The 25,071-nt window shown below is 38.3% G+C and overlaps 1 protein-coding gene and 1 pseudogene across 9 annotated transcripts in view; one reads left to right on the plus strand and one right to left on the minus strand.

Moving 5' to 3' along the window:
• LOC100473068 overlaps window positions 1-17,854 on the plus strand; it is a 101,033-nt pseudogene extending 83,179 nt beyond the window's left edge.
• Window positions 1-25,071, minus strand: part of DAB1 (DAB adaptor protein 1) — a 1,110,909-nt gene that overhangs the window by 599,149 nt on the left and 486,689 nt on the right. The window lies entirely within an intron of this gene.

The raw sequence follows: 25,071 nt of genomic DNA on the forward strand, positions 1-25,071 counted from the left end.
TAATTCATCAGTTGCATATAACACCCAGTGCTCATCATATCACGTGCCTTCTTTAACGCCCAACACCCAATTACCCCATCCCCCCACTCCCCTCCCCTCCAGCAACCATCAGTTTGTTTCCTATAGTTACGAGTCTCTCATGGTTTGTCTCCCTATCTGGGAAGATTTCCTCTTTTTTTTTTTTTTCTTTTTTTTTTTTTTTTTTTTTTTTTTTTTTTCTTTTTTTNTTGAACACTGCACAAATATGATCTCATTTCATCCTCAGAATAGTTGTTATGAGGAGGTATTATTTTTCCACTTTATAATCTTTTTTATTTCTGTAATGTTGGTAGTACCGTCCCCTCTTTCATTCCTGATTTTAGTTATTTGAGTTGTCTCTTTTTTCTTAATCAACCTAGCTAAAAGTTTGCAAGTTCTGTTGATCTTTTTGAAGGACAACACTCGGTTTTGTTGATTTCCTCTATTTTTTTTTAATTTAAATTCAATTAGCCAACATATAGTAGTACCTCATTAGTTTCAGATGTAGAGTTGAGTAATTCATCAGTTGCATATAACACCCAGTGCTCATCATATCACGTGCCTTCTTTAACGCCCAACACCCAACTACCCCATCCCCCCACTCCCCTCCCCTCCAGCAACCATCAGTTTGTTTCCTATAGTTACGAGTCTCTCGAGTCTCTCATGGTTTGTCTCCCTATCTGGGAAGATTTCCTCTTTTTTTTTTTTCTTTTCTTTTTTTTTTTAGTTTCTATTTTATCTCATTTTTCCACTTTCAAGATGAGAAAACTGATGCCCAATTTTAAACAGTTATTAAGTATCTGAATCAAGATTCAAACCTCGAACGTCAGGTTCCAAAGCCTAATCTCATTAAGTGTTATGAAAAGAAGGTACTGAATCTGGGTTTGCATCCAGTCATGATTAACAACAAAATTCAGTTTACAATTTTTCTATGTCACACCATATTATTTGATATTCTACGGCTTGAACTTTATTCCCTGCCAGTCACACTTAAGTACCCTCCTATTTCTTTTCTTATTAAATATTTCAAGCATGAAGTTGAGTATAGACATAATTATAACCAAAACTTATGTACTGCCACCCAGCCCAGTCAGATATTACCATTCTGTCATATTTGCTTCAGATATTTTCTTTTAAAAATAAACATTATAAATATAAGCAAGTTAGCCCATGAATTCCTTCCTAATTCCACAAAAATAACTATACTCCTAAATTTCCACGTTTTTCTGCTTCTAATACATGCTTGCACCCACAAAAAACATACAGCAACATTTTACATGTTTTAAAATTTTGTTTAAATGCTTTCCCACTGTAGGCATCCAACTGAAGATTATTTTCCTAAATATGTTTTAAAGATTTTGCCACTTTGATAGAAATGGCTTAGATTCTTTCATTTTAACATTAAGATAGTATTTTATATGTTTATATTCTGACTTAATCATTCATATGAATGAACATTTGGGCTATTTCCAAACACTGCAAAAAGGAGTAATGCTGCAGGGGACATTGTTAAGCTCCTTGGACACATATTTGTGAGCTTTCTCTGTGGTGTATGCATCTTTAAAGTTATTAGATGTAACACGTAGCTCTACAAAGTGGCAGGAGCAATTCGTATGAATCCAGCATGAGTTCATAGCATCCCTAACATTTGGTATTGCCAGAATTTAAAATTTTTCAAAAATGATGGATATAAAATGTCTTATATTTTAACATGGATTTCTCTAATTACTAGTGAGATTGAACATTCTTGTATTATTTTTATTTTATATTTTCCTACTAGGTTTCTTCTGCTGCCCATGTTTTTCTACTGAGTTGTTAGAGGAGGGAGACCACACACCCTCAGCAAATAGGAAAGCAGAATGCCTAGTGTGTCATATGGTCCTACGTGTCACAGAAAAAGCAGAAGCAGAGGGGTTCCTGAAGAGGGCAGAGGTGGGACCTCAAGTTCAAACAAGGTAGTTAGGGAAGACTTTACCCGGAAGGTGACATTTACCAAAGTCCTAAAATTGGTGCGGGCATAAGCCATGGAAAGAAATGGCAAAATGGTAAAATGATAATACTTAATCAAAATACGTAGTGGTGCCTAGGGATGTGTTAATAATCATGTTCTCTGCTAATCTGCATGCTTTGGATGCAACTCTTTCGCAGTTGCACATCTTCCAACTATTTATCCTGGCCCGAAGCTTGTCTTTGTATTTTGTTTAAAATAACATAAAGCTTTTAAAATTTTAGTGTAATCAACTATATTAGTACTTCCCTTTAAGGTAGGTGTGGGGTTTTTTTTTGTTTGTTTTTTGTTTTTTTGTTTATTCAGTACATCCTTTCCTACTCCTCGGTCATAAAGACATTCTCCTACAGTTCCTTCTAAGTTTTTAAAGTCATGCCTCTTGCATTTGAGTCACTTGGAACTGATATTCTTTATATGGTGTCAGGTTAGGATTCTGTACATTTTCTGTATATCTATGCATCACCCTTGTACCATTTCTATCTCAGTCTATCATGTACAGTTTTCAGGCAGTACAGGTATTTGGGGCTGTAGATCTTATTCCATTAGTCTAGTTTTCTCTTCCTGGGCAAATACCTCTACTACTTTAATTACTATAATTTTATCTTAAGTTTTCACAGTTGGCAGGGCCTACGCAGCTGTTCATCTGCCTATATATATAGATATATATATACACACACACACATATATATTATTACACACACACATATACACACAGACATACATACATATATATATATCCATTCATTATTATTTTTCATAAATATTTGCTGAGACCCTAATTGTGCAAAATACTGCTTTGATCATTGGAGATTTAATAACAAACTAAACAGATATCCCTGCCCTCATGAGCTCACATTCTAGGGAATGGAGACAGACACTAAACAAAGCAATAAAGTACGCCAGGTGCGAAGTGCTGTGAAGAAACATAAAGTAGGGAAAGACTATCCAGCATGTGTTAACACCCGATGTAATACATAAACTGAAAAATCTAAAGGAACAATAACAACAAAACCCCCCACTTTTTAAAGTATGTATCAGACATCTAGCATTTGCAGAAAAAGTAAAAAATACTCATGCTTAGATCTATCAATAGTTTATAACTTTTGGTGCCCGGAGGGATGCTGTATAAAATTTCAACCTGTTCTTGCCAGGCTGTGACTGCATAGGAAAGTCTATTTTAGTCACCTAGAAGGAGACGTATGGGCACACATGCATTCTGTCTGGTCTTTGACCAGTGACACAGGTTTTGGACCATAATGAGACTGCAGTTTGTCAGCTGGATAGTATGGAAGCTTGGAAAAGTTTCTGCTTTTGGGGACCTGGGAATAAGCCCAGAGCTCCCAAACACAGCTCCCAGAAAAACACCATTGTTTTATAAGCTATCCGTAGGTGTTATACAGAATATGCACTATCTTTGCTAACTTCCTCAATTCCTGGAGTGAAAGAGCCAATGGATGGTTGCTTTTTCAAGGTTTGTTTGTTTGTTTTTGCCAGTTTTTCCATCTTTGGTGCTTAACACCACTACTTTGTATGAAACTTAGTATGTTTTCTGATTGACACAATTGACCCTGTGTGACTCTGGANACTGGAGTGAAAGAGCCAATGGATGGTTGCTTTTTCAAGGTTTGTTTTGTTTGTTTGTTTGTTTTTGCCAGTTTTTCCATCTTTGGTACTTAACACCACTACTTTGTATGAAACTTAGTATGTTTTCTGATTGACACAATTGACCCTGTGTGACTCTGGACAAATTATTTCACCTTTCTGAATTTCACTCTCCTCACTTTAAAATGGGATGAGAATACCAAATTGCAGGCTTGTTGTGACCATTAAGTACTATATTGAAAGACCTTAGTAGAGTGGCCTCTATGTGGTAGGCATGGGATAAATGGCAGGCCTTATCATTAGAATTGTTGTACAAATAATTCTAGGTATTTGCCAAAGATCTCTAAGATGTGCCCATGTCCTGGCACCTGTGTGGGTCTAGAACCCCAGGCTCTCTGAGCATAGAGAAGGTAAATACATAAATTAGGATCACAAGTCCAGTTCTGGCCCCAGCACTTTATCAGCACCAGCACATGAGAACTGCTTGTGTCCCAATGAGAGCTGCCACATGTAAACAGCATCAACAAGTTAGGGTTACCTCATCTGCACACTCCCCCAAAACTCTACAGCCAGTTGGATCGAGGTAGCAGAGATAGGGTATACGCTAATTATAGCTAGGATGAACATGTTGGGGTTTGCTAATTTGCATACAGCCAATCATAGCAAAGGTAACACCCGTAGGGGAGCCAATCACAATAAAGGAGTTCTCACTGCAGTGTGAGAGGATCCTGCGCTTGCGTAGCTTGCACTACAGGGTCCCACTGACCCTCCTCTCTCCTTATGTTTCAGCCAATCTCTGGCTAGAGGTCTAGAAATTGTACTGACAAGAACTCTCATGCTAGATACAATCCACAGTATCAATGGAGTGGCAGCATCCATACCCACAAGTCAGCTTAGTGGGCCAGGAGAGGTACCACCTGGAGGCTTAGGGTACTGTGACCTTTCACCTCTACTCCAGATGAGTATGTTTCTGTGTGTGCATGTGGTGTAATTAAGCATTAATAAGAAGGAAGGTTTAGTCAAGAGAGGTTAAATACTTTCATGTTGGACGCTTCTTTGCTATATTGAGTAATTCTATAATAAATATACATAATTGAAGACGACGATCTCTGGTTGGGTTCTGCTTATTACATCAAAGACAGCAGATGAATATAGTTCGTAGGTCTTTGATCGCCAGCAGCTCTGACTGATTCACTTATTCGTTTATCCATCCATCCATTCATTCTTTCATGCAACAAGTGTTTACTGAACCGTGTTATATTCCATACACGGCTCTAGGCCCTGGTGATATAATGGTGCTCGCAGTCAAATGGGGATAGGCAAGAAAATAATGTCGAGAGACTATGATTACTTCTCAGATGAGAAAGTATTGGCTGTTGAGAGAGCACAGATGGGGGCTGTTTGAGAAGGGAGTCCATGCACTTCACATTAAAGCCAGTTAAAAAACCAAACAAAACCAAAACACCCCCCCAAAACTTTTCTTTGGTACTATATTGTCCTATCTGTTCCAATGACTCTGGGTCTTTTGGCACCCCTCCCACCCTTGCTCCTGAATCTTGCAATGTTCCTGTGGCTATTGTCTATATCAATCTTCCTGTCCTGCTCCTTGCTTTTACTCTTGGTCTTGATGGACTCCAGGCCTTCTCAACTGTGACTTTCAACACTTCTGTACACATTGCTTTCTCTCATTCTCTGGAAATTCACATTCTGGGCAGTTCAGGTAATGCCCTGGCTCAGTTCTCTGGGAGGTTCAGTTCTCCGGGAGGCCCACACTCACCTTTTTTTAGCCTACTGAAGCAGCCCGTGTCTTGAACAAGTTCTGGGGAGGCTCCTGGACAAAAGTTTCTTTGCACTATGACCTGACACCTCCACATGACCTGGAGACACTGGTCCCCAGCCCAGGGCTGACTGCCATGTGTGTCTGAAGGCTACAATGAAGGGCAGCAGGGGAGAAAGTGGATGTGCTGACACTGCAGTGGGACAAGATTGCTCCGATGCTGTAAAACACCCTTGGCGGAATGCACCACTAAATTGTCCCACTAATTAGTTAATTATTTCATTTGAGAGATAAATACATAAATAAAATTAATAAACCCTGCAAAATAAGTGCATCACTGGAAATAAAAGTATTTCTCAGGTCATTGCCTTAAACACAGACATTACATGCTAGAATGATGTTAACACAAGACAGGCAAATCACGCTGCCTTGTGGGCTGGGACATACCAGTGGCAGCTGGGGGTTGGGGGAGAGGTGGGTGGTGAGCCTTGCGGTCGGTCAGAAAACTTGGATGGTGTTCTCCACTCTGGCACTGCCTACAGTGTGACCTTGACCAAGTCCATTTACCCCCTACCTCCACTAATGAGCTCATTTATTCCTGAGTAAAATAAGGGGGTTGGATGGACAGTTTCTGAGGTTTATTCCAGCTATGACATTTCATGATTATGAGAATCAAATGAAAACCAGACCTGGGTTATTATGAACATAGTCAATCAAGAATGCATAATGAAAATGAAATAAGAACCCACTGTAATATGAGAACTTGGAGGGAACTTAGATAACATTTAAACTAACATTCACCTTATGAATAAAGGGAGAAGGGTACAGAGCTTGCATTCACTGAGGGCCTATTATAGAATCCCCCCCCCTCAAAAAAGAACTAAGCTAAAGATATTCACACATCAACCGCAAAAAACTTAAGCTCAGAGAATAAAATGTGGCCAAATCCACACAGAAAAGACCAAAATGAGGTCTCCTACTCCCTAGACAAAAACTTTTTAACCAAACTGTATTTGACTCCTCAGTCTCTTATTGGGACCCCAGGCCAGGCCGCTCACTGCCTAGCAGCTCACTGGATTCTTAAGACACACCATGGGTGATGGGCCTTGTGTGGTCATTTTTGACCATTATATTGACATTCCACATTCTCTCTGTCTTTCCTCTGCCAATATTGTAACATCACTCTGCTATTTAGACTACCATGTTTGATAGCGAATTCAACTCTCCTAAGTATTTGAAGAAAATATCATTAAATCTTTAAATAGACTCTCAGAAGAAAGATTTGTCCAAATTCCCATGCTAGTAAGAGGTTGAGATGGAATGCAAAGGATGTCTGACCTCAGATCATCAATTTTTTCTACTAAACATCAGTAACCTGAATATTTATGACTCCTTTATTTTCTGATCTTCCTATACTGTATGATACCCTACTTTGTTACTTACATATTTTAAATTATCTATGGTAATGAGAGTTGAATATCTTTCCCTCCCAATACTTTCTACCATGTGGCTTTTAAAAACCACAACCCATTACTCATTGTTGGAATAAAACACATATTAAGACATATCTCAGAATATATAAACAACTGCTGCTAGGGTTAATTTATATTATTTTATAGTATGCATGTGATTAATCCTCATTAATATGAAATTCTCCTTTGTTGGGGAGCTATGTAAAATTTTAAATGGCTAATTAAAATAAACAAGAACTGAGAGAGAGCAAAGGCTGAAGCCAGAACTTGTGTGCAATTCTCAAAGGTCAATTTTTAATATAAATGTAAATGCAAGTGTAATTTGATAGGATGGGAGGTGGCGAGAAGTAAAATCCGTGAAGTCTTAGAGTCCACAAAAAGGCAACACAGAGTAGTGAAAACTGTATTCCTCCCAAGTGAAAGACTTATGTCTGCAACTTCTGTATGAATTAGAAGAAGCCCCTCAACCATTCTGAAGCTCTGTTCCCTCTTCCAAAAAATGAGGCTGTTCTGGGATTAAATGAAAGAATTGATGTCAGCAAGGGCTTGGTACATGTAAGTATTTGGTAGATCTATTATTAGGCCCCCGAGCCACTGCCTCCACATCTTTAGCTGATCAGAAAAAATGTGGTTTTGTGAAAGCAAAGACAAGTTGATAGAGACAAAGCAAAAAGTTGAGTTTTGTAAAAATAAATTTTCACTACTATCTATAGGAACAGAGCCATACATAATGTATCCAACTAGCTCTAAGACTTATAAATTGTGAGCTAGCTGCTCTGGAAATTTGGGATCTTGGCACATTGTAGATGTATTTATTTATTTTTTTTTTTAAGATTTTATTTATTTATTCGACAGAGATAGAGACAGCCAGCAAGAGAGGGAACAAGCAGGGGGAGTGGGAGAGGAAGAAGCAGGCTCACAGCGGAGGAGCCTGATGTGGGGCTCGATCCCACAACACTGGGCTCACGCCCTGAGCCGAAGGCAGACGCCCAACCGCTGTGCCACCCACGCGCCCCAGATGTATTTATCTTTCTAACCCAATATATGCATAGTTAGGTAAATTGTTCCTTTTAAGTTATTTCAAGTTCTATACAAACATTTACAACTTTAAGCCAAAATAAATCCTATGCCATAAACTTAAGACATAGGTTTGAAGAGCAGTTTGGCAATATATAACAAAGCCTTAAAATTTGGTTAAGCCTATGACCCACTTTTAGAAACTCATCCTAAATAAATAGTCATGGATATGTCTAAAGATTTGGCCATAAAGATGTCCACGTATCTTTGTAACAATATCAGAAATAAAGAGATTCGACAACAGTGATCTGAATAAATTTTGATCTATTCATGTTATGAAGCCATTAAAATGATAACAAAGAAGAATATTCATGCCATTAAAATAAATTCTTAACATTTAATGTGAAAAAAAAACAAGACCATAGAATGTACAATATAAGACAACTTTTGTAAAAAGCACTTAAGTGTGTAACAAAAAGACAAAAGAAAATGCCCCAAATGTTACGAATGGTTATTGTAAGCGTGCGGGGGAATTTTATTTTCTTCTTTTCCTTATTTGTATTTCCTAAAATGTCTAACATAAATATTTATTTTTATTTTATTTATTTTTGAAGATTTTATTTATTTATTTTAAAGCGAGCCAAGCAGAGGGAGGGGCAGAAGGAGAGGGAGAGGGAGAATCTCAGGCAGACTCTGTGCTGAGCACGGAGGAGCCCAATGCAGGGCTGGATCTCAGGACCCTGAGATCATGACCTGAGCCGAAATCAAGAGTCGGCTGCTTAACCAAGTAAGCCACCCAGGCATTCCATTTATTTTTATTTTAGAAGGTACTGATCCTCTCGAATGTATATTAACATCATACCGTAGACAACATGAAAACACAACACTCTGGTAAACCGAATTTGTACAGAAATTTTTGATAAATGCAATATGTTTAGTCTATAAAAGTTAAACAAGTTGATAAGAAGAATATTTTGCTCCTCTAATAAGAAAAGGATATGACTAAAATGATTAATACAATGAATAAACAGGTATATGGAAATATTCAAGTTTAGAAGCAATCAATCACATGTAAATTAATAAAATTTGTGGCTTTTAAAACCTATTGCATTAGCATGGTTTATACCAAAGACACAGAAAGACAACTATTTAATAATTAGTGCTAGTAGGGAGATAGATGTTTGCATACATTATAGGTAGAAGTTTAAAATGGTACAATATAATGTTATTTTTTGACTGATTAAATGATCCTACTTTTGGGAATTGGGGAGTGATTCTACTTTGGGGAATGATTTAGAAATCACTCTAAACACAGAATCTATATTATGAACAAAAATGTTCACTGTAGCATTATTTGTGACAGGATAATTGGGAAAAATGCCTATCAGTGGGAGAGATAGCAACACTTTCATTACTAAATAGTCTATAGCTATTAAAGCACTGTTTAAGATGCTACATAGTAAAATGCGAATGGTGTGTTAAGTGAAAAAGCATGATTCACAACAAACGTGTGTGCACACTCACACACACACACACATTCACTCACTCACATACAGAAAGAGACGGCAAGAAAGAATACCAAGAATTTTTAAAGGTACTACCTTTGGGTTACAGAATTAAATTTTTCCTTTTTTTTCCTTCTTTGTGCCTGTGTGTGTGTGTGTGTGTGTGTGTGTATGTTTCAAACGTCCTTCGATGAGTATGGGTTAGTTTTATAATGTGAAAAAAAACCCCTGTACGAAATAAAAATAAAAAAGTTTTTGATCTTCTTGTGCCCTTAGGAAAGTCTAGAGGAGCTAGGCTTCAATGAAGTAATAGCCAGAGGAATATTTGCCCATTTAACTAAGTTAAGAAAGTTGCTAGAGGAAAAACAAAGCAATAGAAGTTAAAGGTAGTTTGCAACCAACTTAAAGTCTGGTAGGTATCTTAAATCAATTTTATGAGGAGTGTATTCAGCTGCAGAAAACCATGCAAGGAAATAGGAAGATAAATTATATTTCTTTATCTTTTAAATGTGTGCTTAGAGAAAAAAAGGAGGAGGGTGACCATAATGAACAGAAAGGCATTAGAATAGAATATCAAAGCAGGCAGGCATAATGCAGTTCATTGTTGTTCTCCTTCAACCAGCTTCGATTTGTAGAACAAATTGGTGCCATGTGTACAGGAACGACAAAGTTGCAACTGGTCACTGAGCTTCCTAAGAAACAGGACTTGGCTTGGATGCTTGTATGCTGGACAACAGAAGCTGGGAGAGATATGCAGGCTGGTCAGTGAGACTTAGAAAATATTTGTGCAACTGGTACATATGCATTCTACTCCCACTTGTCACTAATTCATTGCCAACCTCCTTGAGACTCAGTTTCCTTATTTACACAGTAAGTGTTCATTTGTTCATTAAAGATGTACCAAGTACCTAACACCATGCAGGGCAATGGGACAAACTGGTGAGCAAGACAGACCACAACCTGTTCTCCGTCTTACATCCACTGCGGAGCAGTGTAGTGTTAAGTGTGGCTTCTGGAATAAGGCTCCCGGGGTTACGATCCCAGTTCTAGAGCCCCTACTTCAAACACTTTTACCACCACATCTCTCTGAACCCAGCGTTTGCCATGCCTCCTGCTACGACCTTATTCTGAACTATCACCATCTTTGAGCTTGATTACCATAGTACGGTCACTGGCTTCCTGCAACTTATCATCCCCCTTCAGTCTGGTCTCAACAAAGCAGCTAGGCTAATTCTTAAGTAAGTAAATAATTAATAAAATGAAGGAAAAAAAGATGATTTAGAGCAAGAGAGAGATCAAGTCATTGTTTCCCATTTTACTCAATATAAAAGCCAAAGTCCTAATCATGGCCACCAAACCCCGACATTGATCCAGCTTCTGGCTACCACTGTGACTGCATCCTCGGCTACGTGTCCTCCTGTTTGATATGTTCTGCCTAGGCTAGTTCCCTTCCAACATTCTAGGCACTCTTTCTGCTGTGAGGGTTTTGCACTGCCTTTCTTTCTGACTGAAAAGTACTTCTTCCAGATATTGCCTGGCTTGCTCCCTCACTGCCTTCATATCTGTGCTGAAATGATCTTCCATTATTGGATGACCTTTCCTGATTCATCTACATCAGATTTCAGCCCTCATCCCCAGGGTTACTGCTTTGTACAACTCCAGGGAGTGGCATTCACATCACAGATGATGTGAACTGTGCCCCTTGGAACTGGGCAGTGTACAGCCCAACAAGCTATACCCAATGGCTCTGTCCACCCCATTTCTCCACCTGCTTTATTCTCCTTCATAGTACTTAATACCACCTGAAATCATTTATTAATTATTTATTGTCTCTCTCATCCAACTGTCATGAAAGCTTCATCTGTTTTGTTTACTACTTTGTCCCTAGAGATTAGAACAGCACCTGTCTTGTAATAGATACTTAGTAAATATTTACTGAGTGGATGCCTGAAAGACCTCTGGCAAGTTACTTAGCCTCTAGGCTTGCACCATCCAACATGGTAGCCACTAGCGAGATGAGATTATTGAGCCCTTGAAATATGCCTAGTGTGACTGAGGAATTGAACTTTGAAATTTTATTGTTTTCAAATATTTTATTTATTTATTTGAGAAACAACAAAAGCAAGAGGGATCACAGGGGGAGAGGGAGAAGCAGACTCGCTGTTGAGAGGAGAGCCCAATGAGGGGCTCGATCCTAGGACCCTGAGATCATGACCTGAGCCAAAGGCAGATGCTTAACCAACTGAGCCACCCAGGTGCCCCTGAAATTTCTTTACTTTAATTAAAATTTAAAAATGGAGGCAGTGTAAAGTAATTTGCCATTAAACTCAAGTTTACTGTTTTTATAGGACATTTCACTTTAAACATTGTAATGCATGAGATATTAAATTCTTTTTACTTTTTTTAATGTGGATACTAGAAAGTTTAAAATTACATGTGGCTTGCATTGTACTTCTATTAAACTTTTAATTTTATTTAGTTTCTTCATCTGTAAAAGGATGATAATGACTCCTACCTCACAGGGGTATTGTAAAGTTTAGATGAGGGAAAGTTGCAGGAGACATGTGGCCAAAACATTCCCAAAGCAAAGGAGAGAGCCACAACTCAGACTTGAGTCTTTCTTACCCCAAAGCCCATGCTCTGAACCATCAGATGATATTACTTATTAATAAACCTTTATCAAGCAAAATGGCATTTAAGACTTAAGAGGGGAATCTCTAGATCCTAGAAAGAGTCCATTTAACCAATAATAAACAACTTCAAAATTGGATTTTCATGTGTAAAGATCCTTGGAGAGTGTTTTGGCCTCATTATTTGGTGTGGGAGAACTCTATATGATAATTTACAATTTTCCTTTTATATTTTATTATAATTCTAAACATTGACATATGCATATTATAAATCATACGGATGAATATTTTGCAAATGGACAAAGCTATGGGATTTCTATGCTAGCTTTTGTGACTATTGTAATAATTACCCAGAGGGAGGACAGGGCTGAACCTTTAATTCAGTGTTTCTCAAGGTAGGGACCAAGGACCACAGGAGGCACCTTAAAGGTCCGCATGATTTTATTTTATAATTGTGCTTTTAAAGGATTCAGTGCATAAGACTTAACCAATCCAACACTATCTCAGTAGAATTAGTGCTAAGAAAAGGAGATCAGAAGAGAGAAAAGGAGGCATTTTTGACTGGTAGAATCCAATTCAATTTTACTCAAATGTTTTGGATTATTCCAGAAAAGACACATTACATTCTGTAAACTGATATGCGCCTAGGTATTATTATGATTTTCCTTCACACTATTCATATATATGCATATATATGTATGTATTTACATAAGAATATATATTCAAGCGGTCATAAACATATTTTATATGATTATTTGCCACAAAATTTGGAAAATATTCCATACAAGACTTTGGGCATCATCAGATCATCTGGACCCACCTCATGAAAAGTGTTCTTAACTCCCTGCTGCACCTGGAGGGACCATTCTAATTGGCCTCACAATATACCCAAGGGTTAAATTAATTTATGTGAACCTCACAGCTGGACAGCTGCCCAGCACTATATACCAGCAGCTGTTTGACACAATAAACCAAGAATCAGATTTTCTTGCAGCAAAAATAAATTTTTAACAACATCTCCCATTTCCACAGAGGCAGAATACAAGATATGATTTCTGTATGAGATGATTGTGATAGAAGCCTCCTCGGAGGAAGGGTGTCATTTTCTAAGTCAAGTCCCTGTCCTGCCACATTATTTAAGCACAACATGACATGGAAATACATTTAATAGGATTTGGCTACAGGTAAAAAGTCTGAAAAAAAAGTACAGGGATTCTAAGAATTTGCTGCTGAGTTATGCATGGAATTCAGAATTTACTAGAATTGAAATCCTTAAGACAATCTCTGGCTCATAACAAAACAAAACTTTCAAATGTAGTTATACTAGTACACTCATTATAATAATAGTCATCATATTCCCAGAACCAAGGAGAAGATCAAAAATGCATCTTTATATTTATTTCACAATTCAACTCCATTGAAATTATTTTTCTTCAGCACATGTTAAATAACTGGCACTTCAACAGAACCTTTACAATTACCTATTTATTAGTAACAACAGACAGCTATAGCACTTGCTCAGGTGCATTACATATCTATAATTTTGCAACAATATTGCAAGGTAGGTATGATGCTCTCATCATCTTTGATTCAAGTGTTTGGAGTCATCTCGCACCACTCATAAAAGGGAAACCTGTTTAAGGATGGAAAAACAACACAGAATAAGCCCGGATCCCTGCAACCCCTTATGGAGCAGAACTACCATTCCAGCTCTGGCCAACTACCCCAAGACTATTATGTGAGGTAGAGAAATATACTCTACTTTAAGTCACTGTTGTTTGATCTCTTTTACATATGTATAGGTATAGATAATCACCTGCAGTCCAGCTAATGTAAATCCCATACAAAATTGCAAGCTAGGTCACTTAGAAAAGAGGGAAATTCTTATTTTCAGGCCAAGAAAATAGATACTGTTAGAACCACTAGGTAACTTCCGGGAAGATAAAGAAAAGGTGGAACAGCATAAAACTTCCATTGTTTAATTATAATAAGATCTAAGAGAAAATATAAAGTATATCTAAGAAGGCAAAGAATACAGGAGAACAGAGCTAGTCATTGAATCCTGAACCTGGTATATAACGCAAAAGGAAGGCTGGACAAGACAATGTTTTCAGGGAAAAAGACAATTACAGACACATGCTAGGCACCAAGAAAATATTTATAAAATTTTGTCTATTAAATTTTAGCCTTTTGTTAAAAAATATATTATGTATTTAATATTAATCATTTAGGCCAATGGTCAGCAAAATTTTTCTTAAAGGGCTAAATAATATTTTATGCTTTGTGGCCAAGGGGCAAAATCAAGTATATTACATAGTTACTCATATAACCATGTAAAACTATAAAAACTATGACACAAACAAGTGGAAAGACATTTCATGCTCATGAATTGGAAGAACAAATACTATTAAAATGCCCATACTACTGAAAGTGATCTATAGCTTTAATGCAATCCCTAACAAAATACCAAGTATTTTTCAAAGAACTAGAACAAACAATCCTAAAATTTGTATGGAACTACAAAGGACCTTGAGTAGCTAAAACAATCTTGAAAAAGAAAAACAAAATGGGAGGTATCACAGTTTCAGATTCAACTTATACTACAAAGCTGTAGTAATCAAAACAGTATGGTACTGGCATAAAAATGGATGCATAGATCAGCGGAACAGGATAGAAAGCCCAGAAACAAACCCACAATTACACAGTCAATTAATCTTTGACAGAAGAAGCAAGAATATGCAATGGGAAAAAGTCTCTTCAACACATGCAAAAGAATGAAACTGGACCACTTTCTTATATGGTACAGAAAAATAAACTAAAATGGATTATAGACTTAAATATGAGACCTGAAAACATATAGGGCACAGCTAGGAATTTCTGACTTTGGCCATAGCAACATTTTTTCTAGATATGTCTCTTGAGGCAATGGAAATACAAACAAAGATAAACTATAGGGATACATCAAAATAAAAAGCTTCTGCACCGCAAAGGAAATAACTAAACTGAAAGACAACCTACTGAATGGGAGAAGAGATTTGCAAATGACACATCAGATAAGGGGTTAGTATCCAAAGTAAATAAAGAATTTATACAACTCAACACCCAAAGAACAAGTAATCTGATTAAAAATGGGCAGAAGACATGAACAGACATATATTCAGAGAAGACATCCAGATGGCCAACAGACACATGAAAAGATGCTCAACATTACTCATCAGCAGGGAAATGCAAATCAAAACTACAATGAGCTATCATCCCTTATCTGTCAGAATGGCTAAAATAAAAAAACAGAACAAACAACAGGTGTTGGCAAGGTTGCGGACGAAAAGGAACCCTTGTGCACTGTTGGCGGGAATGCAAACTGGTGCCGCCACTGTAGAAAACAGCATGGAGATTCCTCAGAAAGTTAAAAATAGAATCACCTGTTGATCCAGTAATCACACTACTGTGTGTTTACCCAAAAAATACAAAAACACTAATTCAAAAGGATATATGCATCCCTATGTTTACTGTAGTATTAGTTACAATAGCCAAATTATAGAAGCAATCCAAAGGTCCATGGATAGATAAATGGATAAAGAAAATGTGGTATACAAATGTGTGAACTGCTATGATGGAAGTCAAAGGGAAAAAAAAATAAGATCATAGGAAAAGGTGCAAAGACATCACAAGAAAAAAACAGATTTCATAAAAACAATGATTCTGGTTCATTGAAGACATTTCCAAGAAAAGTTATCAAGGAAGGTGGCCCTAAAATCACATCGAATAACTTTGAGAAATGTGCCACAAAACCTGGGAAAAAAGGTGTAAAACAGTTTAAAAATAAGCAGCAAGGGGATAAAATACCAAAGAACAAATTCCAGCAACCAAATCAGCAGGAAAAGAAAATTCCAGGCAGACCGTAAATGTGATGAATCAGCAGCCAAGACACCTAAGTGGGATGACTTCGAAAAGAAGAAAGAACTAAAGCAAAGCATGCAACTTGGTGATAAAACCAACTATGACGTTGTTCTGGCAAAGCAGATTTGGGAGATCTTAAGAAGAAAAGACTGTGACAAAGAAAAGAGAGTGAAGTTGATAAGTGATTTGCAGAAGCTGATTCAAGGGAAAATTAAAATTATCACATTTGCCCATGAGTCAACTTGTATGATCCAGTATTACATTCAGTGTGGTAATGAAGAACAGCAAAAACAGGCTTTTGAAGAACTGCAAGATGATTTGGTCCAATTAAGTAAAGCTAAATATTCCAGAGCTATTAAGAAATTTTTCATGTATGGGAGTAAGCCACAGATTGCAGAGATAATGAGAAGTTTTAAAGGCCATGTGAGGAAGATGCTCTGGCATGCAGAAGTGTCCACAATTGTGGAATATGTGTACAATGACGAAGCCATCTTGGAGGAGAGGAACATGCTGAGGGACGAGCTCTATGAGAACACATTTCAGCTTTACAAGTCAGCTGATCACCCAACTCTGGATAAAGTATTAGAGGTATAGCCAGGAAAAACAGAGCTTATCATGGATGAAATGAAGCAGATTCTAACTCCAATGGCCCAAAAGGAAGCTGTGATTAAGTACTCATTGGTCATATAGTATTCTTGGACTTTTAAACCCATGCACCCCCAAAGCTAAGATCAGAAAGATAAATATCATATGATTTCATTCTTATGTGGAATTTAAGAAAGAAAATAGATGAACATAGGGAAGGGAAGGAAAAATAAAGATGAAATCAGAGAGGGTGACAAACCATTCCTTAACTATAGGAAACAAACTGAGGGTTGCTGAAGGGGAGGTAGGTGCGGGAATGGGGTAACTGGATGATGGGCATTAAGGAGGGCACTTGATGTAATGAGCAATACATGTTAATATGCAACTGATGAATCATTAAATTTCACCTCTGAAACTAATAGTACACTGTATGTTAATTAAATTGATTTTAAATTTTTTTTAAAAAAGGATTAAAGCCATCTGTGAAGCAGGGATATACCTGGAACATACAAGATGGCACTAGAGTGGCCATGCACTGTCTGTGACATAGCACACCTAAGGGCAGGAAAGTGACTGAAAACAATCAAGACTTATGTTGAAAAGGTGGCTAATGGCCAGTACTCCTACTTGGTTTTACTGGGGCCATTTGATTGTATTGATGATACTAAGCTTGTGAAGCAGATAATCATATCAGAAATTATTAATTCCTTGCCTAACATATGAATGACAAATATGGAAGGAAGGTCCTATTGTATTTACTAAGTCCCAGTGGTCCTGCACATACAGTCCAAGAAATTATTGAGGTTCTGCTGAAAGGAGGTGGAAACACACACAGTCTGCCCACCAGAGCTCTTAGAGTCCATCTCTCCAGCTTTGTTAAGCTGCCTGCAAAGACATGCCCAAGAAGTGGTGGTAGATAAGTCTGTGAGTGTGTTGGTGTCCAACATTCTGGGAGCTGCCAGTGGAGATGTTCAGCCTGCCATGAATGCCGTTGCCACCTTGGCAGCAGGAGAGCAAGGACAGAGAGCTTCACGTTGCAGAACATTCTGCAGGACATCTAGTTCTGAAGTGGTTAATAGAACAAGAGAAAAAGATGAAGGAAAGTGGAAGAGAAGGTTTTTTTGCAAAAATACTTACAGAGTATGTTGGTATGAAAAACCTGAAGTCCTGGGCTAGTGTAAAACTGAGATGCCATTACTCTTCCTAGCCTTCTCCGGAGTTCTGATCAAGAAGTTGCAAACAAAATCAGGGCTGAACTGAAAGGCCTGATTCCCACACTGGAGAAAAATGAAAACACCAGCAAAGGAATAGAAATGCTACTTGAAAAACTGGCTGCATAGCGAAAACAGTTAAGAACAAGATGGAATCATTTTTCCTCTTCTCTTTACCCAGCATGGAAAAGAAGAGCTAGGATCCACCTTCCTGGGAATCTGGGTGCTCTTTATAGGAGTTTCTTCTTTGTATAAGAGTGTATTTACAGTACAGTTCTCAAAAAAAAAAAGTGGTATATATACATATACAATGGAATATTATTCAGCCATAAAATGGATGAAATCTTGCCGTTTGTAACAACATGGATGGAGCTAGAGAGTATAATGCTAAGCAAAATAAATCAGTCAGAGAAAGACATATACCATATGATTTCACCCATATGTGGAATTTCAAAAACAAAACAAAGGAAAAAGAGAAAGACAAACCAAGAAACAGACAGTTAACTATAGAGAACAAACCGATGGTTTCCAGCAGGGTGGTGGTTGGGGGCATGTGTGAAATTGATGACGGGGATTAAAGAGCACACTTATCATGATAAGCATTGAGCAATGTATAGAATTGTTGAATCACTATATCGTCTAGCTGAAACTAATACAACACTATATGTTAACTGTATTGGAATTAAAATTTTAAAAAAATTATTTAAAAAAACGTAAAAACCATTCTAAGCTTGAGCCTCATACCAGATTTGGTCTTTAGGCTGTTTGTCCACTCCTAATTTAGACCAATGAAGCAACAGAGTAATAAGGAGTCAGACTGAGTAAAGAAATCTGAAGTCAAAATAATTAAAAATGAATGTGTGGTAAATCAACTTTTGATGGGTTCCCATTTATTGGAAGCCCAAATTCCTTCATGTGACCTTTCACAATGTGGCCCCTTGTGATGTAGAGATGGATGTATCTGATGGATGTATAGATCCATCAGACTGCTCATTATTTTCTAATCACATACACCATTAGGCCTATGTACCTTTGTTCATGCTTCTTCCTTTGCCTCCCCTGCCTTACTTGCCTAGATAATTCACTTATAGGTTAGATCCTGTTGACATATTCCCTCCTCTATATAGCCTTTTCTAGATGCTACCACACCTCATGCTCTATGCCAGTATCACTCTTCCTGTGCTTTGATACTATTTTGTTCATGCCTCTATCATATACCTCTCTTGTGTACTAGATATGGTGATTTACACATCTCTCTTTCCAGAGTATAAGCAGGGACTAGGTTTTTCTTCAGCACTGTGGACAGTGTGCACCCCACAGCTATACTCATTGAAAATAATATTATTTATTGAGAGTTTCTTTTGTGTGAGGCACTGTTTTAAGCTCTTGCATTCATTATCTTATTTAATTCCCATAACTCCCATCTCAAATAAGCTTTAATTTCCTCATTTTACAGATAAAAAGCCCAGAAAAATTAAATAAATTGCTCATGGCTTCAAAACCAGGAAAGTGACAAAGCTTGGACTCCAACCCAGTTCTGATGGACCCAACATCCATACTCTTGAACTGTTATGCTGTCTCATCAATTGTTGAATAAGCAAATGAAATCTGTATCTTGAATTAGGCTAATATCATTCCCTGAAGCATCTCTAGGATGTTTTAATTTTTTAAAAAATGCAAATGATTTGTAGTTAATATCATAAGTATTCAGAGGTAGAAAGAACCTAAAAGAGCAACAGGTCTGGCTTGTTTTTCAGATAGTAAAACAGCAGCTATGAGGAAGCACTTATTTTTAACCTAAGATCACACAACGTAAACCCCAACCTCCTGTTTAGTCTAGGACTTTCTGCACCATGTTTTGACCTCTCCAGCACTTTCACAAAGCTGTCCCCTAGAGTCAACCTCATCCCACACCAATGAATTGGCAGACTCAATGCTAACCTTCAGCATAAATGGTGAAAATGAGGTCTTTACAATGAGTTAAAATTGAGTTTGGCTCTTCCAATTGCATAGATATTCATAAAATAAACAATATTGCCTTTGGTTTCATTTTGAAATAATATCTTAGAGTAGGCTATTTATTTATTTATTTGCTAGAGAGAGAGCGAGTGAGAGACAGAGAGAGAGACCAACAAACAGAGAGAGAGAGAGCACAAGAATACAAGCAGGGGGAACAGCAGGCAGAGGGAGAAGCAAGTCTCCCTGCCCGATGCAGGACTCGATCCCAGGACCCTGGGCTCATGACCCAAGCCAAAAGCTTAACTGACTGAGCCACCCAGGTGTCCCGATATCTTAGAGTAGGTTTGATGACTCTCTTCAGGACCCCTTTTATCCTCTGCCACTGGGCTTACTCTTAATGTAGGATTTATCCCAGTGCATTGTCTTTGGCTCTTTATTAATCTGTCTCTTGCACTCGATGCTGAGCTCTCCAGGAACACGGACCACATTTGTATCCCTATTGCCTGGCACAGTTTTTGCCACAGAACTGGTGAATATCTGTGAAGATTTACTGACTTGCTGAATTAAGATTGGACGGGAGAGATGTGGTGAAGGGAGATCAGCAGGGTGGCTCGGTTTCTGGTGTGCGTGTGTGTCTGGAACTCACTTAAGTCATCACTGCATACTTCCCTGTTCCAAAAGATTTCCCTTGAAAAGTTGGTAGAAAATGGCTGTGAGACTTTGACAGTTTTTTTTTTTCTAAGCCTGAAGATATTAGGAAATCCAGGTGGTCAAATTCAGTGTAATCAGTGTTTTTCAGGGAACATTGTGGATGGATGAATGCAAGCTGATTATACAGTAAATATTTAATTTTAGATTCTGATTATTTCATATTGACATTTCAGAGCAGTAAATATTTTTATGCTGGATTCAGCCTACACCATGAAAATAACTCCCTCAATGGCAGAGTCTACACATGTAATTGTATAATTTAATACTTTCATTTAAAACATTTCTACTTTTAAATATCTTTTAGATGTGAAAAAAATAATTTCTTATCTCAGAAGGCTCAACCTTAGACTCTCTGGGCCAGAGACTAATTAGTATTTCACTAGGAAAATGGAACACTTGCGTTTCTGAAAATGACTATTTTGATTTGGGTATTTTCTATTCTCCAGTGCCAGTCAAACTCTCACGGGAACAGTCATGAAAGAGTTAAAAGAGAAACCTCCATGGAGAGACATTCACTGGGTAGCTTTTGCTTTTGCTAGAAAAGGGTGGTTTCAGACATTTACTGTTAGGAACAAGAACAACCCTAGAGGATTGTTAAGGAAATGCTTCTGGAGTAGTAAGTGGGCAGGTTTTTGGAGAGAACCAGCTGAGAAGATTTTTTACATTATGTGTGTGTTGGGGGTGGGGGATGTATTTAAAACCATCTGGTCTCTATAAACTCATAAGTAATTCTATCTCAAGTATTTATGAGCATTTTATAGAAGGCATTTGAAGAACTCTTCCCCACTACAAGTCTAGCACATCTCCTAATCTCTAGCAGCTGTAAAAGACCCAAGAAGAGATATTGGGAGATATCGTCATTGCCATTTGATAGATGAGCAAACCGATGGCCAGAGAGGCTGGATGACTGACTCAAATGTCACAACTAGTAAGAGTTATAAAAAAGCCCTTCTTCCCCTCACTTTGTGTTTTCTTTAGGAGCTCTACTGGTGTTTGTTCTAGCTTTTTCACTTAACGGACTCCCAGAGAGGTGAACTGATCTGCCTAAGAGGTACGCAGTTGAAGTGTAACTAGTCATGCTCTGCACATCTCCACTTGCCTCCTTTTCTTTTGGGAGCCAACAGTCTTGCAGAGGATATGAGTTCTCCTCTGTCCCACCATGACATAAGTCTTACCTGGTTCAGAGGCAGCCTAAATTCTGGGATTCCATCAGTGGGTCTGTTTCACTAATGGAATAAAGCCACAACCTGCAACCTGTCTTCAATCATTAATATAGATGATATTTTGGTCTCCATATATATTCTTTTTTTAAAAAAAATTTTTATTTAAATTCCAGTTAGTTAACATACAGGTGTTATATTATTTTCAGGTGTATAATATAGTGATTCAACACTTCCATACAAACTCCGGTGCTCATCACAACAAGGGCACTCTTTAATCTCCATCTCCTATTTAACCCACCCCCTATCCAAATATATATATATATTTATGCTCAGAACTCAGCAGGGAAGAGGGATGTTACTTAGACTCCAAAAAAAGTAACTAGCAGGGTCAGGATTCAAATTCTTCAAATCTCATGCTCTAAAATTGCGACTATAGTGGCAGCAACACTAACAATCACTGAATAATCTGTAGGCTTCCCTACATTTTCCAGCCTTTCTTGTAGCTAGCCTGGGGTCCTGTTACAAATTTTGGCTAATGACCTATGAGCAAAAATGTTACGTGTTATTTCTGGGTAGCAATGGTTAAAAGCTGGTGTACTTTTCCATTGCAACGCATGCTGAGATGGTGGCACCACCCTCTCCCTTTAAGAAGTAGGGAAGCCCAGAGAACCTGGATCCTTAAGTGGCCACATGGAACAGCCTGTGTTCCCTAATGACATTAGGCTTCATGTAAGTAAGAAAAACAAAACCTGATATGTCTATCTCCCATCCAGAGATTTGGGACTTACTTAGTTTCAACAGCACAGCATAGTCAAGCCTAAATAATGTCTCTCACAAGGAAGGGATAAAGGAAATAAAGGCCAGTGTAGATATGGACAAGGTGAACTCCAGGCTAACACAACGACAGCACAGCAAATAAGGGATCTCTGCAGAGTCACGATAAAACAAGTGTCAGCCTACTCATTTCTTAATGAGGGCCTTCCTAATACATTAACTAATATGATATATCTTACACCCTCACTAAACTCTGATCTCTTTTAGGACAAAGATGATACCATAGCCATCTCTCTGTCCTCAGGGCTCGGCACAGTTCCTGGGGCCTGTCAAACTGTCAGTATATGGCTGTTCAGCAGAAGCAAAATGAAGCATTGGTAATGAATACCAGAGCTGCAGTGGAGTTATTATGCTTTTGTAATATTTGTAATTATCATTAGCATAAATTATACATCTATTCAGCATAAATATATACATATATTTGTGTTTAAGTTAACTATTTAGTAAACTGAATATAGTTCATTATATAATAATCAGCCTTTTATTTTAAACAGGCGTTTGTGTTTCGGAGGTCAGGCCCGTCAAGGCAATTAATTCAGATTGCCCAAGTAAGGGGAGAAATAAAAGCTTTGTGTTTTGAAGATTATTAACAAAAATATCCCAAGACTCAAGAGGAGATAGAGAGAAATTTGGAGCTGGAAAAGACAGCTAAGGAGAGTAGCACACAGTGGTGGAGAACATGGTTTGGGAAGTAATAATTCTGAGGACCAAGGGCTAAGAACTGGAGCAAGGGTTATCACTGAGGGCATCTGGGGTGGAATAGGCATTTAAGAAGTGAAGTGGAGCCTACATGAAGACAAGCCAGTGAACACAGCATATAAACCAGGAGACACTGTTAGAGCATGGATGAGCAGTGCAGACAGATGAAGGAAAAGGAGAGCTCTTGCCATGCTGAAGACCATCTGCAACGTGATCAGGAAAACCTTCTTCAGCTGGCAGACAAGGGGGCCCTTCCCTTTGACAGAGAGAAGACCTTCTGTTTATCACATTTAAGACCCAGGCTTCTTGGAAAGTCTGGGAGCTAACAGGGGTGATAGAACCCCAAGAAGGAAATGCTGGGTTTTGTACTAACCTGGAGGATGGAAGCTGGCTTTAATACAAATTGAACAGATGAAGACGATAGCTCTTATATGCCAAGGTTTTGGAGCAATTCATTCCTGTTACATTTTTAAGGCCTTGTCCTAGGCTCATGGGCAGATTACAAAGAAACATTTGGCAAGGCCCTTGACCTCAAGAATCCATCCAGCTTGCTGGGAAGCAAAGAGGTATCCACAAAAACATAACTACTAGCAGAGTAATCCTTTATCCCATGGAAAAATTCCAAAGTTCTCAGTTTCGTTACCTTGACTATTACGAATAATATGCCCCAAATACATCTCTTATATTTTCTATCATGAATCTTCCTCTTGCCCACTCCAGGTTCTAGTGAAAACTGGTATTTTCATTTATCCCCAAATATGCCATGTCTTTTAACAGACTTGCATTGCTATTTTGTCTGATTGAAATACCTTTGTTTGCCTCACACATTCGCACTCAACCCACAAAATCTAGTTGTGATTTCTCTCCCTTGATACTTTTCTGATTCTCTCAAGGGAAACTGAGAGATACAGAGAGAGAGATACAAAGAATATTAGTATTACTGAACTCATATTATGTGCCTGTCACTGCCACTGCCTGAATTGTGTCCCCTAAAAATTCATACGCTGAAGCCCTAGCCCCCAATGTGACAGGAACTGTAAGAAAACAACTAAGTATAAAGGAGTAATAAGAAGGATTAGTGGTCTTCTAAGAAGAGTCACCAGAGAGCTCTATGAGAGACACAGTGAGAAGGCAGCCATCTGCAAGCCAGGAAGAGAGCTGTCACCATAATCCAACCTCGCTGACACCCTGATACCGGACTTCCAGCTTCTAGAACTGTGAGGAGAAAAATCTGTTGTTTAAGCCACCCAGTCCGTGGTATTTTGTAATGGCAGTCTGAGCTGACAAAGATGGTCACTGAGTCTCTTTTTCTACATTATGTCCTTCAGTGACCCCACCCCCCTGAACAAGCATCATTTCCCCCTGCCACGAAGAGAAGAGCAGAGCTCTGAAAGGTAGAATAATGTGCCAGTAGGCATGTAGTAGAGATCCGAACCTGGGTTTGTGTGATTGGAAGGCCCGAACTCTTTCTACTCCACCTCCCCACCTCCCAGGCCTTCCTCTGGACCGCCACCACAGTACCTGGCACGCCCCTTCAAACCACATGGCAATGATCTGTTTTCCTTGCTAAACAGTACAATAAAGTGGTAGAGTTTTTTTTTTTAACCTGAGAGAATCTGAACAACCAACTGATAATTAGAATGAATAAGAGGTATCCTCATCAACTGTTACAGAAACCAGACGCATGGAGAAATCCTTTAAGCTGGGAAGGCTATGCTTTTAGCCAAAAAAAGAAATATGTAGTGAGTGTTCATTCCTTGCCAGGGACTGTTATTCGCTGGGAGCAAAGAAAAATAAGAGATCATACTGGCCCTTGAGGAACTCACAGTTGAGCAGAGAAAAGACATTACATGTTAGTTTTCTGTTCTCACGTGTCATCTGATTGGGATCTGGCTGGATGTGTGGGAATCAGCCTTGACTAAGCACTGGAATCATCTAGGAAACTTTAGAAAACACTGATGGCTGGAACCCACTTCCAGA

This window comes from Ailuropoda melanoleuca, chromosome 2, assembly GCF_002007445.2.
Source record: "Ailuropoda melanoleuca isolate Jingjing chromosome 2, ASM200744v2, whole genome shotgun sequence".
Classification (NCBI taxonomy): domain Eukaryota; kingdom Metazoa; phylum Chordata; class Mammalia; order Carnivora; family Ursidae; genus Ailuropoda; species Ailuropoda melanoleuca.